Below are 13,376 nucleotides of genomic sequence, written 5' to 3'. Positions count from 1 at the left end.
ATATTTTTCTAATTCTCATGGAGAAGATAATGAGTAATTTTCATGTTAATGCTATGACCCTGATAGAGGGCAATTATCTCTGAAAACCAATCAAATATTCATTAGAGCTGAATAAATTTGTTATTTAACTTAACTGCCTTTTTAGAAACTCAAATGCCAATTTTAAAATGATCTTAGAGTATTTGACCACATCAGCTGGCCCATGTTTTAAGGTCTCCTGTATCTAGATCCACTACTGTATCATTTTAAACACTGTTATTCTTAACTTACTTCTAGATCAAATTTACATAAAATGATTATACTCAATATGATGTATGAGAGCATAAAAATTCAGAATGCAACTATAGTAATAGCAGTGAAGTGAAATTTGATGCACTCCCTCCTAGCTGGTCATGTGCCAAGAAAGATGACATTTAAACAACTTCTAATAAAGTCAGCTGAAATAGGTTCTCAGATAGGCTGATTCCACCTTGTGGTAGCTGGTAAAATAGAGGAATAAACTGAACCCACATACATTATATGCTGGTAGCCACATAATCATGCCTCCAGAGAATCACAGAAAGGAGAAATGCTATCATATTCTTCCTTCTGAGTGCATTTATATTTCATATAGTTCATTTATATTTCAGCTTTTCTTCATAAAGAATATCAAGTAAAGAATTTATTCTTAGAAGTAAACTGTTTGAATTCCCAAGTCCCATTTTCCATTGAAAATTTAAAAAGTGGCTGCTATATAGTCATACACTGTTGGCAAATGGTTTGGTTTTTTTTTCTCAATTTTATTTCTTTAAATTATGTGAACCCATCATCCAAAAGTCAAACATTGCTTCTATTTTGCATCCACTTATGTTCTCCATTTGCCCTTCTTCCCACCCTCTAACACACAGATAAACACCAGTCTGAATTGTGCACTTATTACTTCTTTTGAAAAATATTACTACACATATCTTTAAATAACATGTTATTCATATGTGCTTTTTAATTACAAATTCTGTATAAAAGGTGTCACTGTAGTATTTAAGAAGTTTATATTTAAAAAATATAAATTTTATTATGTGTATTTTAAATTTCCTTAAAATTGTGTGGTAATTATAAATAGCATTATATTTATTTAAAATCAAGGTTTAGGGGCACTTGAGTGGTTCAGTTGGTTAAGCGTCCAACTCTTGATTTTGGTTCAAGTTGTGATCTCATGGTTGTGAGATCGAGCCCTGTGTTGGGCTCCATGCTGAGTGTGGAGACTGTTTGGGATGCTCTCTCTGCCCCTTACCTGCTCACTCACTCTCTCTCCCTTATCTCTGTTTTAATAAAAATAAATAAAATGAAGTTGAAAAAATTTTACTGATACAGGGAAATATGACTAATTTTATGACTTTTTAGCCAATTATCAGTTTTTCAAATTTTTAAATGTTTTATTGTTGCCCTGGCAACCACCATCCTACTTTCTCTATGAATGTGACTATTCTGGGTACCTCATATAAATGGAAGTATACAGAATTTGTCTTTTTGAAATGGATTTTTTTCATATAGCATAATGTCCTCAAGGTTCATTCATGTGGTAGCATGCTTCAGAACTTCCCCTTGAAGGCTGAATAATATTCAATTGTATGTATATACCACATTTGGCTTACCCATTCATCTATCAATGGGTACTTAGATTGCTTTCACTTTTTGGCTACTATGAATAATGTTGCTATGAACGTGACTGTACAAATATCTCTTCAAGACACTGCTTACAATTCTTTAGAGTACATACTCAGAAGTAGAATTCCTGCCTCATATGGTAATTCTATTTTTTTTGAAGTTTATTTATTTTTGAGATCGGGAGAAGGGCACAGAGAGAGGGAGAGGCTGTCAGCAGAGAGCCTGACATGGGGCTTGATCAGGAACTGTAAAATCATGACTTGAGCCAAAGTCAACAGTTGTGCAATTAACCCATGAAGCCACCCAAGCACCCCTGGTGATTCTATTTTTAATATTTTAAGAAACTGCCATATTGTTTTCCATAGCAGCTATACTATATTATAATCCCACCAACAGTACACAGAATTCCAATTTTGCCATGTTCTTGCCAGTAAATGTCACTGTTTATTTTTTTTAAGTAGCAGCCATACAGATATGAGGTAGTATGTCATTGTGGCTTTAACATTTCCCTAATGAATAATGATATTGGGCACCTTTCAAATGCTTGTCAGCCATTTGTATATTGTTCTTGGAGAAATATTTATTCGGCTTGGTCCATTTCTTAGATTGTCTGTTTTCTTTGAGAGTTGTAGGACCTATTTATATATTCCTATATATTCCTATTCCTATTTATATATTAACTCCTAATCATACATAGTTTGTAAGTATTGTCTCCCAATTCATAGGTTGCCTTTTTACTCTTTTGATTTGCCAACCAGCCTTGTAAATTTACTTAAAAAGTCAATAGTTGCTCTCTAACTTTGTTTTAAATTTTAGCACTCTGGGTATGCACATATATATTCACACTGTTGTTTTTCACATTCAATATGTTACATATTTTCGTTTGATATTGTGTCAAATTGTGTTACTTAATTCCTCTGAATAACAGAAGTATTGATAAAAAAATATTGATAACAGGAAATATTTTGCTGATTGTAAAGAAGTATTTCAAATATTTTCCTTAGAATAATTATTTGCCATAATTTTAAATACTTTAGAACAATTTAAGATTTGTAGAAAAGTCACAAATGTAGTACAGGATTTCCTATATACACTGCATTTGCTTTCCCTTACAAATATTATTTTGCATTACTGTGATAAATTTATTAGAATTAATGAACCAAAGTAAATATACTGTTATATCTAAAGTTCATCCTTTATTTATTTGTTTGTTTGTTTGTTTAGAGACTTAGGTTTTAGCTATTAACCTTTTCTTCTGCTCCAGGCACCAATCCAGGACATCACAGTACATTTAGTTGTCCTACTTCCTTGGACTTCTCTCATTTGTATTAGTTTCTTAGTCTTTCCTTGTTTCTGCTGTATGTTTTGAGGAATTCTGGTGAACTATGTTGAAATATAAGCAAAGGCATATTAACAGTTTTAAGAGTTGATTTGAGCAAAATTAGATTAGAATCAGGTAGTGCCAAACCAGAACTTGTTTGCAGCACTCCACTGACAAGAGCCAGGGGAAAATATACAAAGCTTTCTCTACTTATGATGGGGTTATGTCCTTATTGATAAACCTATGGTAAACTGAAAATATTCTAAGTCAAAAATGTAACTAATAGACCTATTCTACCAAACATCATTGCTTACTTAGCCATGCCTACTTGAAACATGCCCACAACTCTTAGATTAGCCTATAAATGGGCAAAATCATATAACATAATGCTTGTTTTATAATAAAGCACTAGATATCTCATGTAATTTATTGAATGCAATACTGAAAGTGAAAGAATGGTTGTACGGGTACAGGATGGTTATAAGTGCATCACTTGTTTCCTGTCATGATTGTGTAGCTGACTGGGAGCTGTGGGTCACTGCTGCAGACTAGCATCAGAAAAGAATATCCTCTGGCATATTATTAGCCCGGGAAAGAAATAAAAAAATCAAAGTAGTTTCTACTTAATGCATATTGCTTTCACACCACTGTAAAATAAAAACAAACAAACAAACAAAAAATCCTAGGTTGAACTATTATAAATCAAGGACTATCTATATAGTTAAATTGCAGAAACAAAGAAAGTTGATTGATTGACTCTAGCTTAAAACATAGTTGGTTGTTTGTGATGGTTGTCCTTAGCATTTGCCTTATTTGGGAAAGCCTAGTTGACTCTGATTGGTTGTCCTCAGGTTTTGGTTTCTTAACCTTGAGGAATTTACAAACTTGGGTTTTGGTTTGCCTCCACGGGCCATCAGAGCATTGAAGCCACTTCCATTTAATGACTCCTTGTTTAATTAATTTAACAGGTGTTATGTAGAATGTCCCTCTGTTGGGAATTGTCTGATGTTTTCCTCATATTTAGACTGGAGTTACTGGTTTTTGAGAGGAAGACCACATAAGTAAGTTGTCATTTTTTATCACATCATATTAAGGATCATACCAGCAGCTACACTGATCCCTTTGATACTGACTGGTTACCTGGTTGAACTGGTACCGGTGAGGTTTCCCTACTGTCCATAATATATATATTAATGTTTGTTTATTTTTGAGACAGAGAGAGACAGAGCATGAACGAGGGTCAGAGGGTCAGAGAGAGAGAGGAAGACACTGAGTCTGAAGCAGGCTCCAGGCTCTGAGCTGTCAGCACAAAGCCCAATGTGGGGCTCAAACTCACAAACCATGAGACCACGACCTGAGCCAAAGTTGGAAGCTCAACCGACTGAGCCACCCAGGTGCCCCTATTTTATATTTTCAATCATAATCCAGTGCTAATGTATTTATTTTGTCCCTTAAATTGTTACAGTTTTGGCCATCAGAAGCTTTTTCATTTGGTGTCTATGTCCCTTTGACATACCACTGTCATGGTGTGCGTGCATACATACATGCGTGTGAATGAGTATGTGTGCTAAGCTCTGTATCATCCTCTGGAACTAGAACCTGCTCCAGGCTCATCTTGTGCAGTTCCTCCTCCAGTCTTTGAATCAGAAGCCCTTATTTCTTCCTTTAGTGAATGGTATTAGAAACCATGATTGAAATGCTAAGTGTAATTATTGCTACTCAGTTTCTTTGCATCTAGGCCCTTTCAGTTTTCAGGGCAACAAAATACATGTATGTTGCTAATCTATGTATATTTGTATATCTATACATATATCTGTATCTAACTGTATACGTGTCTGTATACTGATTTCTTCCAATTCTCATCCATTACCCCATGGATCATTATAATCTCATCCCCATAATTATGTGTAAATTGCCCATTCCAAAGGTAAAAAACCTGATTTTCACCTTCTGCTATCCATTTACTTAATTGTTCAATTCCTATACACATGGATGGCACCGTCACAACTGTTAACATGTATCTCTGTGGGAACATTTTTTTTAGCTAGATTACACTATGTACAATTTCTTTTACCTTCAGTTTGAAAGATTCCATTCATTTACATGGTTATTTGGTTCAGCACATTTTCCTCCACCCACTTTATGAGTGTTATGGTCTTGTGTCCTCCCAAATTCATATATTTAAATCTTAACCCCAAGCATGATAGTATTGTCAAGTGGGGCCTGTGGAAGGTGATTAGATGATGAGGAAGAAGCCCTCATGAGTGGGATTAATGCCCTTACAAAAGAGATCCCATAGAACTCCCTGGCCCCTTCTACTATGTGAAGGTACATAAAGTCTGCAATCCAGAAGAGCTCCCTCCCTCCATCCTGCTACCTGATCTCAGACTTCTAGTCTCTGGAACTATCAGCAAAATATTTCTGCTGTATATAAGCAATCCAGTCAGTGGTGTTTTCTTACAAAGCCCAAATGGACTAAGGCAGTGACAATGTTAAAGGTAGTTGAAATACCGTCAGCTTCTTTTGTCATCTTCTGCTTTCTATTCTAGGAATCCCCAACCTCCTAAGAAATGTTTTTAAATATTTTTATACATTAAATTTCAATGTGTTTGAGAAAGGCATAATGTCAGCCAGCTGCAATTACACATCCTAGAGAATACTTTATCCTGTCTGAAAATTCTCTGAGCTCTCTCTGTTCAACTCTTCTCTTCTCCCCCTATACCTTTGACATGCTAATTTTTTTATTGTATCTATAGTTTTGCTTCTTCCAGAATGCTATATAATTGCAATCATATAGTGGATACTCTTTTTTTACATTTTTTAACTTTTTATTTTATTTTAAAAAATTTCTTTTTTGGGATGAGCACTGGGTGTTGTATGGAAACCAATTTGACAATAAATTTCATATATTAAAAAAAAATCTTTTTTTCTTCAACGTTTTTATTTATTTTTGGGACAGAGAGAGACAGAGCATGAACGGGGGAGGGGCAGAGAGAGAGGGAGACACAGAATCGGAAACAGGCTCCAGGCTCCGAGCCATCAGCCCAGAGCCTGACGCGGGGCTCAGACCGCGAGATCGTGACCTGGCTGAAGCCGGATGCTTAACCGACTGCGCCACCCAGGCGCCCCACTTTTTATTTTATTTTTAAGAGAGAAGGACTGAGCACGAGCAGGGGAGGGGCAGGGAGAGAGGGAGACACAGAGTCTGCAGCAGGCTCCAGGCTCTGAGCTGTCAGCACAGAGCCCGATGTGGGGCTCGAACTCACGAATCGCGAGATCATGGCCTGAGCCAAAGTCGGACGCTCAACTGACTGAGCCACCCAGGCACCCCAGTGGATATTCTTTCACGTTGACTTCTTTCATTTAGTGATATACGCTGAACATTCATCCATGTCTATGATGGATTGATCACTCATTTGTTTATTGCTGAATAAATTCCATTGTATAGATGCCACACAATTTTTTTAAATCCATCTTATTAGAGCATATAGGTTGCTTTAATATTTTGGCAATTATTAATAAGACTGCTATAAACATTTATGTGCACTTTTTGTGTGTGGATGTGGGCATAGTTTTTCAAATCAGTTTGATAAATACCTAAGAGTGTAATTACTGGATGATAAAGTAAAACTACATTTAGCTTTGTAAGAAACTATCTTCCAGGGGCGCCTGGGTGGCGCAGTCGGTTAAGCGTCCGACTTCAGCCAGGTCACGATCTCGCGGTCCGTGAGTTCGAGCCCGCATCAGGCTCTGGGCTGATGGCTCGGAGCCTGGAGCCTGTTTCCGATTCTGTGTCTCCCTCTCTCTCTGCCCCTCCCCTGTTCATGCTGTGTCTCTCTCTGTCCCAAAAATAAATAAAAACGTTGAAAAAAAAAAAAAGAAAAAAAAATTAAAAAAAAAAGAAACTATCTTCCAAAGTGACTATACAATTTTGCATTTCTACAAGCAATGAGAGTTTCTGTTGCTCCACATATTCAAGGGTTTTTGTTTTTGTTTTTGTTTTTGTTTTTTTTTTTGCATTTTGATCAGTGTAATAGGTATTTACCAGTACCTCAGTGTTTTAATTTGCAATTCTTTAATGATATTTGAAGTAGATAATCTTTGCTTCTTTGACATTTGTATATCTTCCTTGCTGTCTGTTCAGACTGTCTTTTTTTAACTGATTTTTCTTGCTTAGTTTATGAATCAATCCTTTCTATATTTGGATATCAAGACTGCTAGCATATAAATATATGCTTTTCAATTATTTTCTCCCAGTCTTTGGCTTGTATGTATTTTCTTAACAGTGGCTTTGGGAATGCAGAAGCTTTTAATATTAATAAAGTTTTACATATGTTTTTTCTTTCATGGATTTTACTTTTGATGTCACATTTTAAAACTCATCACCAGGGTGCCTGGGTGGCTCAGTCTGTTAAGCGTCGGACTTCGACTCAGATCTCGATATTGCAGTTTGTGGGTTTGAGACCTGTGTTGGGCTCTATGCTGATAGCTCAGAGCTTGGAGCTTGCTCTTTCTCTGTCCCTTCCCTGTTCTCATACTCGTTCTCTCTCAAAAATAAACATTAAAAAAATTCCTTATAAAAAATACTCATCACCAAACTCAATATCAACTAGATTTTCTTCTAAGTTTTCTACTAGACGTTTTATAGTTTCACATTTGTCATTTAGATCTCTGTTCCATTTTGAGTCAACTTTTGTGCAAATGTCTAGGGTGTTACATATTTTGTAGATATTGTGGCACAATGTTAATTTCTGTATCTTTACTAAGAATGTTAAAACTAAACCTCATCATTCTTACGCTTTATCTACCACTTGTTTTCATCTTGGATGTGGATATTTGTGAATGATTTTTACTGCTATATTCATGCATATATTTAGCTTTTAGTTTTCCATTTTATTACTATATTTTTTATTAGTTTTCAGACCATGAATATTCTTGCCTTATATAATTCATTGGGATAATATCCATCTTTTACTCAATTAATAGATTTTGTATAAGCATTATTCTGTGGCTACTTCTATATTGTGGGCAGATTTTTGCCCATTGATTTAATTTCTCTGATCATTAGAGGCCTTTTCAGTATTATATTATGAATTATGTGTTTGCTTCAAAGAATCAGTAAATAATTCAGATGCCACTTTATATTGCAAGTTGAAGACAAGAACCTAGGTTGTCTTAATTTCACAGCAGTATATAAAATGGGTACTAGTCCATATAATTTCAGCTTATACTGCCAATGGCATGATTTCAAATGGAATGGGAAAGATTCTGTCCTTAGCTTGTAGAGAAAAAAAGTATACCCAGTATAGTAAATGGTTATCATAATGGCTCCACTGAACCACATCTTCTGTCCACATGTATGCGCAGTATAACAGTCGTGGGCCCCCTTTTGAAGAAATAATTATTCATATTCTTGAATCTGTACTAGTTGAGACTTGTACAGGCCAATATGATATAGAAGAAGAGATGTAGGAATCCAGGAATCTAGGACACACGAGACGTTACTTCCTGTGCTCTCGTACTCCTGAAAACTTGAGAACATTATGTGTGAAGTTCAGTCTAACTTTAGAAGATGAGAGGTCCTGTGGCAGGGAATTGAAGCAACCAGCAGGAGGCACCTGGGCCTTCCTATTCATCCTATCCATAATGTGAATATAGTCACGTGAGTGAGTTTTCAGCGCTGTAACAATGCTGTCCACTACACTTTGCTCTTATCCATCATCTAATAAATCCACAAATGTAGCCACTTTTCTATATTTTCCATAGCTTCTTCCATCACCATAGATGTTACTTTAGCGTTTTCCAGAATGCCCTCACATAGAGATCAAAAAATATCTTCTTTTTGGATACGCCATATTGTTCATTCAGTAATACTGAACTCATAGCCAAAGCAGTATAACTCATGCCCAAAGGAAGCTCATCTAACACAAATATTTTCTCCATAAGGCCAATCATAGCTTTCTTGTGTCCAAAAATGTTACACAGAACTTCATCACTATGGTTGGTTGCCATTTCAAACAGTTAAATCACCAAAAGGTACAAATGTGTGATAAAGTGACACCAAATAGACACTGGAAATGACACTTCTTGTCAATATGAGAGCTGAAACAAGAAGGTAGAGTGCAGCCATGTGCATTTCTGGGTACTCACATTTTTCAGTTCTGAGCATGTGTACTAGTGACTACAACAGTGTCTCAAGGATTGATTTGAGGCTTACCAATAAATTATAGCAAGTAGTCAATTCTCAAATATGGAATCCATGAATAATGAGGATTGACTGTATATGAATTATATATGTACATCTGTATATAAAAATGTCATTTAGCAAAGAAGCAAACAATTAAAGTTGCTGGCTATGAAAATTCCCACGTAAAGTCACATAAGGTGATGACACTTGGCCATCTTGTTTCAGACTCCTGCAGATGACCAGAGAATAGAGATGACAGGCAGCAGTGAAATGTGGCACAAAAATCTCTGTCTCTGGGACCATTCGAAGAGTTCTGAATCATAACTTCGGCACCTGTTAGTGGAGTAGTCTCAGGCAAGTCACTTAACATTTCTGAACCTTGCTTTCTCTTTATAAAATAAAGAAAATAGAATCTATTAGGAAGAGTTCTTTTTAGGGTCTAAGATTATATTTCCCCCCTAGGAATAGTGGTTCAGCATTCCTAAATTTTATGTTCATGGAGACTTTATAGAATAAAACTACTATAAATAATGAAAACTAACTATATCTGTGTGTGTTTGTGTCTTTGTGTTTGTATGCCACATTGACAAGATATTTTACAGCCACACAATGGAACACTGTTCAGCTGCAAAAAAGGTACAGATTAAATGCTCATTACCTATAGACACATGCTCAAAAACATTTTGCTAAGTGAAAGAAACCAGACATAAGAAACTACATATTCTATTATCACATTTACATAAAATACCCAGAAAAGGCAAATTTTTTGAGATTAAAAGTAGATTAATGATGGCATGGAGCTGGGGGGCACGAGTGGGGATTAGCTGTAAATTGGCATGAGAAAATTTATTGCAGAGAAGGAAATGCTCTAAAAGTGATTTGTGATGATGGTTATACCACTCAAAGTTATTAAAAACTATCATATAAGTGTACACTTGAAATGTTTGAAGTTTATGATGATACCTGTTATATATCAAAACTGTTATAATAAGGATGACTCATTTTTTAACTATTTTATTCTTGGGGTAGACCTAGCTTGTAATCACCTCCTTGAGTCCACAAACTGTTTTTCTTAGTTTTTGAAACTGTATTTATTGATTGCTATGCTATACATCTCTCATCCTACCTGACTTTCTACATCACTATTTCTTCCCATTACTAGCACATTTGATGCCAAGGGCACTGTAGTGCTTTAAAGTCCAACATAGACCTAACAATTTGATGCTGTCTGTTATCATCTTATTCATGTATCATTTCACTCAATAATCATTGCCTGCTGTGTTCCAGCACAATACTAATCACTGGATATGGAATGTTAACTAAAGCCAGCATAGAACCTATCCTCTTGGAATTTATTGTGGAAAAGTCTTTTCATTCTGGATTAGGCTAGAATGGTTCATTGCTCAAGAAATTGGAATAATATATCTAATTCCTTTCTAGCCCACACATACACTCTAACAAAATTGAGTTTTCACTCCACTTACATAATCATTTTGAGATGAAATGGACTGAAAAGAAAATGATAGTGATACCATGAATTTCTCATTCAGTGATCTTCCACCACTGGACCTAAGTAGAACTTTCTGCGTTTTCTGCTTTCTTTATGTTAGTAAAGCTGGCAGAGGTTGCGATAGGACTATTATTTGGCTTTTGGACCTCAAATGATAACATGATTCTGTTTCTTAAAGTGGCCTTTTCAAGGTTATATTTGGACTCAAAGCATCATCTGGAGAGGTAAACAGGTTGCTGCTTTAGCTCCTTGCTTACTAAGATTCAGTCTTTGATAGTGCTTTCCATAGAGACACACATATAAAAATTCTTTCATTCATCACAAGATGATTTTTATCTCATCCATCCTGCCTAAGACTGTTGACAGTTTTGCTGATACTGCCTAGGTTATAAACACAGATTACTGGATACACAAATCAATTTCTTGCTCTGAAAATTATAAATTTAGTCCATTATATTGCTTAAAATGCTACAAAAACAGAATCAATGATTGTGATATCCTTCTCATTTCCTTGGAAATATTTGTAGATCTACAGATCAAGATACAGAAGAATCCCTGTGAATCACATTTGTTTTAACAGCATTTTCACAAATTCAAAGGCAAGAATATCATCCTGCTATTGTACTTGTGGAAAGGTCTGCCATGCCATATAATTGTTCTTGTTATGTTTTCTTTTATCTCAAATTTTGCTTTCTGATATAACATCTGAGCATCTCTTACTTAGTAGTAATTACCTTTGTTTCAGAAAATTCATGAGATATGCACTGCATGAAATAGCTTCTAATGAAGCTATTTTCCTTCTGTTCGTGAAAATCTATAGGTACCTTTGGGCTCTCAGAGGAGGTGTCTAATGCAGTCTGCTGTTGTGATCAAACTACTTTTCAAGGTGGCTGTACCATTTTTGCATTCCTACCAGTGAAAACTATGGAATTCTCAGCATGTAAAAAAATCTTCCCAACGTCTGCACTAAATAATGGCAGAGTAAATAAGTTTTAAAATCTCCTGACCTTCTTCCCTTTTTAAAAGTCCCTATCTTAGGTACGTTATGAGATACGGCAGAGATAATACCCACTTTTCTTATCAAGTACTCTTAGCAAGATATATGACCTCCCGTACTATATAACTAATCATATTTTTCAAAACTCCTTGTAGGTAAGAGTAAGCATGTACCTAAATTCTGTCCAATGTTATGTAAGCCAAGGTGACATATCAGTTACTTACCTCAAGAGATATTTTTCCTTTCTTCTTGTCCCTCCATTTTGCTACCTCTAAAATTGATGCAACATCTTAGATCATCTAGTTTAGAACTATGTTTTAGGATTGCTGGAGTGATTATCTGTTGTTTCTTGAGAATATTCTGAAGTAGAGTCACCATGTTAACCTTGGATGGCTTGCCTCCAGGTTGATTTCAATGATAAAAAAAAATATCAAAATAAACTTCTATACTGTTTAAGGCACTGTTATATATTTATGTTACTCACAGATAACCTCAGTTTGGAATTTTAGGAATAATTGAAGGTAATCATTACTCTTAAAATAAGGGAAAATAAATTCACTTCTCAAAGCTAAAGTACCAAAACAGCATAATGAATCTTAGTCCCAAGTAAATGTTAATGGACTTTACTCATCAGAACTGGAATTTTAGGAAAAGGAAAGTCATAGAGGCAACCACTGGCATAACTAGGGGAATCTAGGCAAATAACAGTGGTACAAATAAACTAAAACATAGATTATATATATATTGATAAAAGAACAACAACAAACAACTAAATTAGCCTCTTTGAGTCATTTATTCTTAAGATGTTTAAAAGTTTCACCATGGTTGGATTATTGGTACAACAGGGTTGTAACATCCATCACATAAGGAAATGTTTTCTACCTATTATCTGTCATCTACTCATTGTCCTTAGCACAATGCTTAGAATATAATAAGTTCTTAACGTGAATCACTGTTATATTTTTTTACTCAATGTCATCCTGTGTTCCTTTTTTTTTTAAATTTTTTTTTCAACGTTTTTTATTTATTTTTGGGACAGAGAGAGACAGAGCATGAACGGGGGAGGGGCAGAGAGAGAGGGAGACACAGAATCGGAAACAGGCTCCAGGCTCCGAGCCATCAGCCCAGGGCCTGACGCGGGGCTCGAACTCACGGACTGCGAGATCGTGACCTGGCTGAAGTCGGACGCTTAACCGACTGCGCCACCCAGGCGCCCCTTTTTTTTTTTTTTTTTTAATTTTTTTTTAATTTTTTTTTTTTTTCTGTGTTCCTTTTTTAGTAACACTACAAGATTCATGGTTTTATCTCTTAGGATACTTCGAACTCTATAGTGACTTACAAATTTGAATGATCAAAATAATTACTATAAAATTTAAAAGTCCTCTCTTCTTCATTTTTTGCTTTTAATATTACTGAGAATGCCTTAATGGGATTAAAAATAACATGATTTTTAAAAATTATGTGCTATTTCTTAAAACACTCTTATGTACAAATGTAACTGAGACTTATAAAGTTTATGTTTGTAGCCTAAACTCCCACATTATTTTAGTTCAGAGGTACATCCGCAGACTCCAAATAGTTTAGTTATAGGCAGCTGTACTTACTCTACATCACACTCTGTTTCCTTACTTTCCTTCTTAATATATTTCTTGAAGTGACATTTTTAATAAATTTTCTTTGATGTCAGAAAATACAAAATTATTGGGTGTCATTTTAG

The 13,376-nt window shown here is 35.3% G+C and overlaps 1 long non-coding RNA gene across 1 annotated transcript in view; it reads left to right on the top strand.

Annotated features, from left to right (window-relative positions):
- LOC147579988 (uncharacterized) overlaps positions 1-12,648 on the top strand; it is a 154,370-nt gene extending 141,722 nt beyond the window's left edge. Inside the window, exon 5 of the long non-coding RNA XR_015252397.1 lies at positions 9,378-12,648. This is a non-coding gene — a long non-coding RNA (uncharacterized LOC147579988). The remainder of the gene's footprint in view (positions 1-9,377) is intronic.
- The last annotated feature ends 728 nt before the right edge of the window (positions 12,649-13,376 follow it).

The sequence above is a fragment of the Puma concolor genome, chromosome B3 (assembly GCF_028749965.1).
Source record: "Puma concolor isolate L17-30 chromosome B3, mPumCon1.1.hap2, whole genome shotgun sequence".
Lineage (NCBI taxonomy): Eukaryota > Metazoa > Chordata > Mammalia > Carnivora > Felidae > Puma > Puma concolor.
This window is presented reverse-complemented; position numbering and strand designations above follow the sequence as displayed.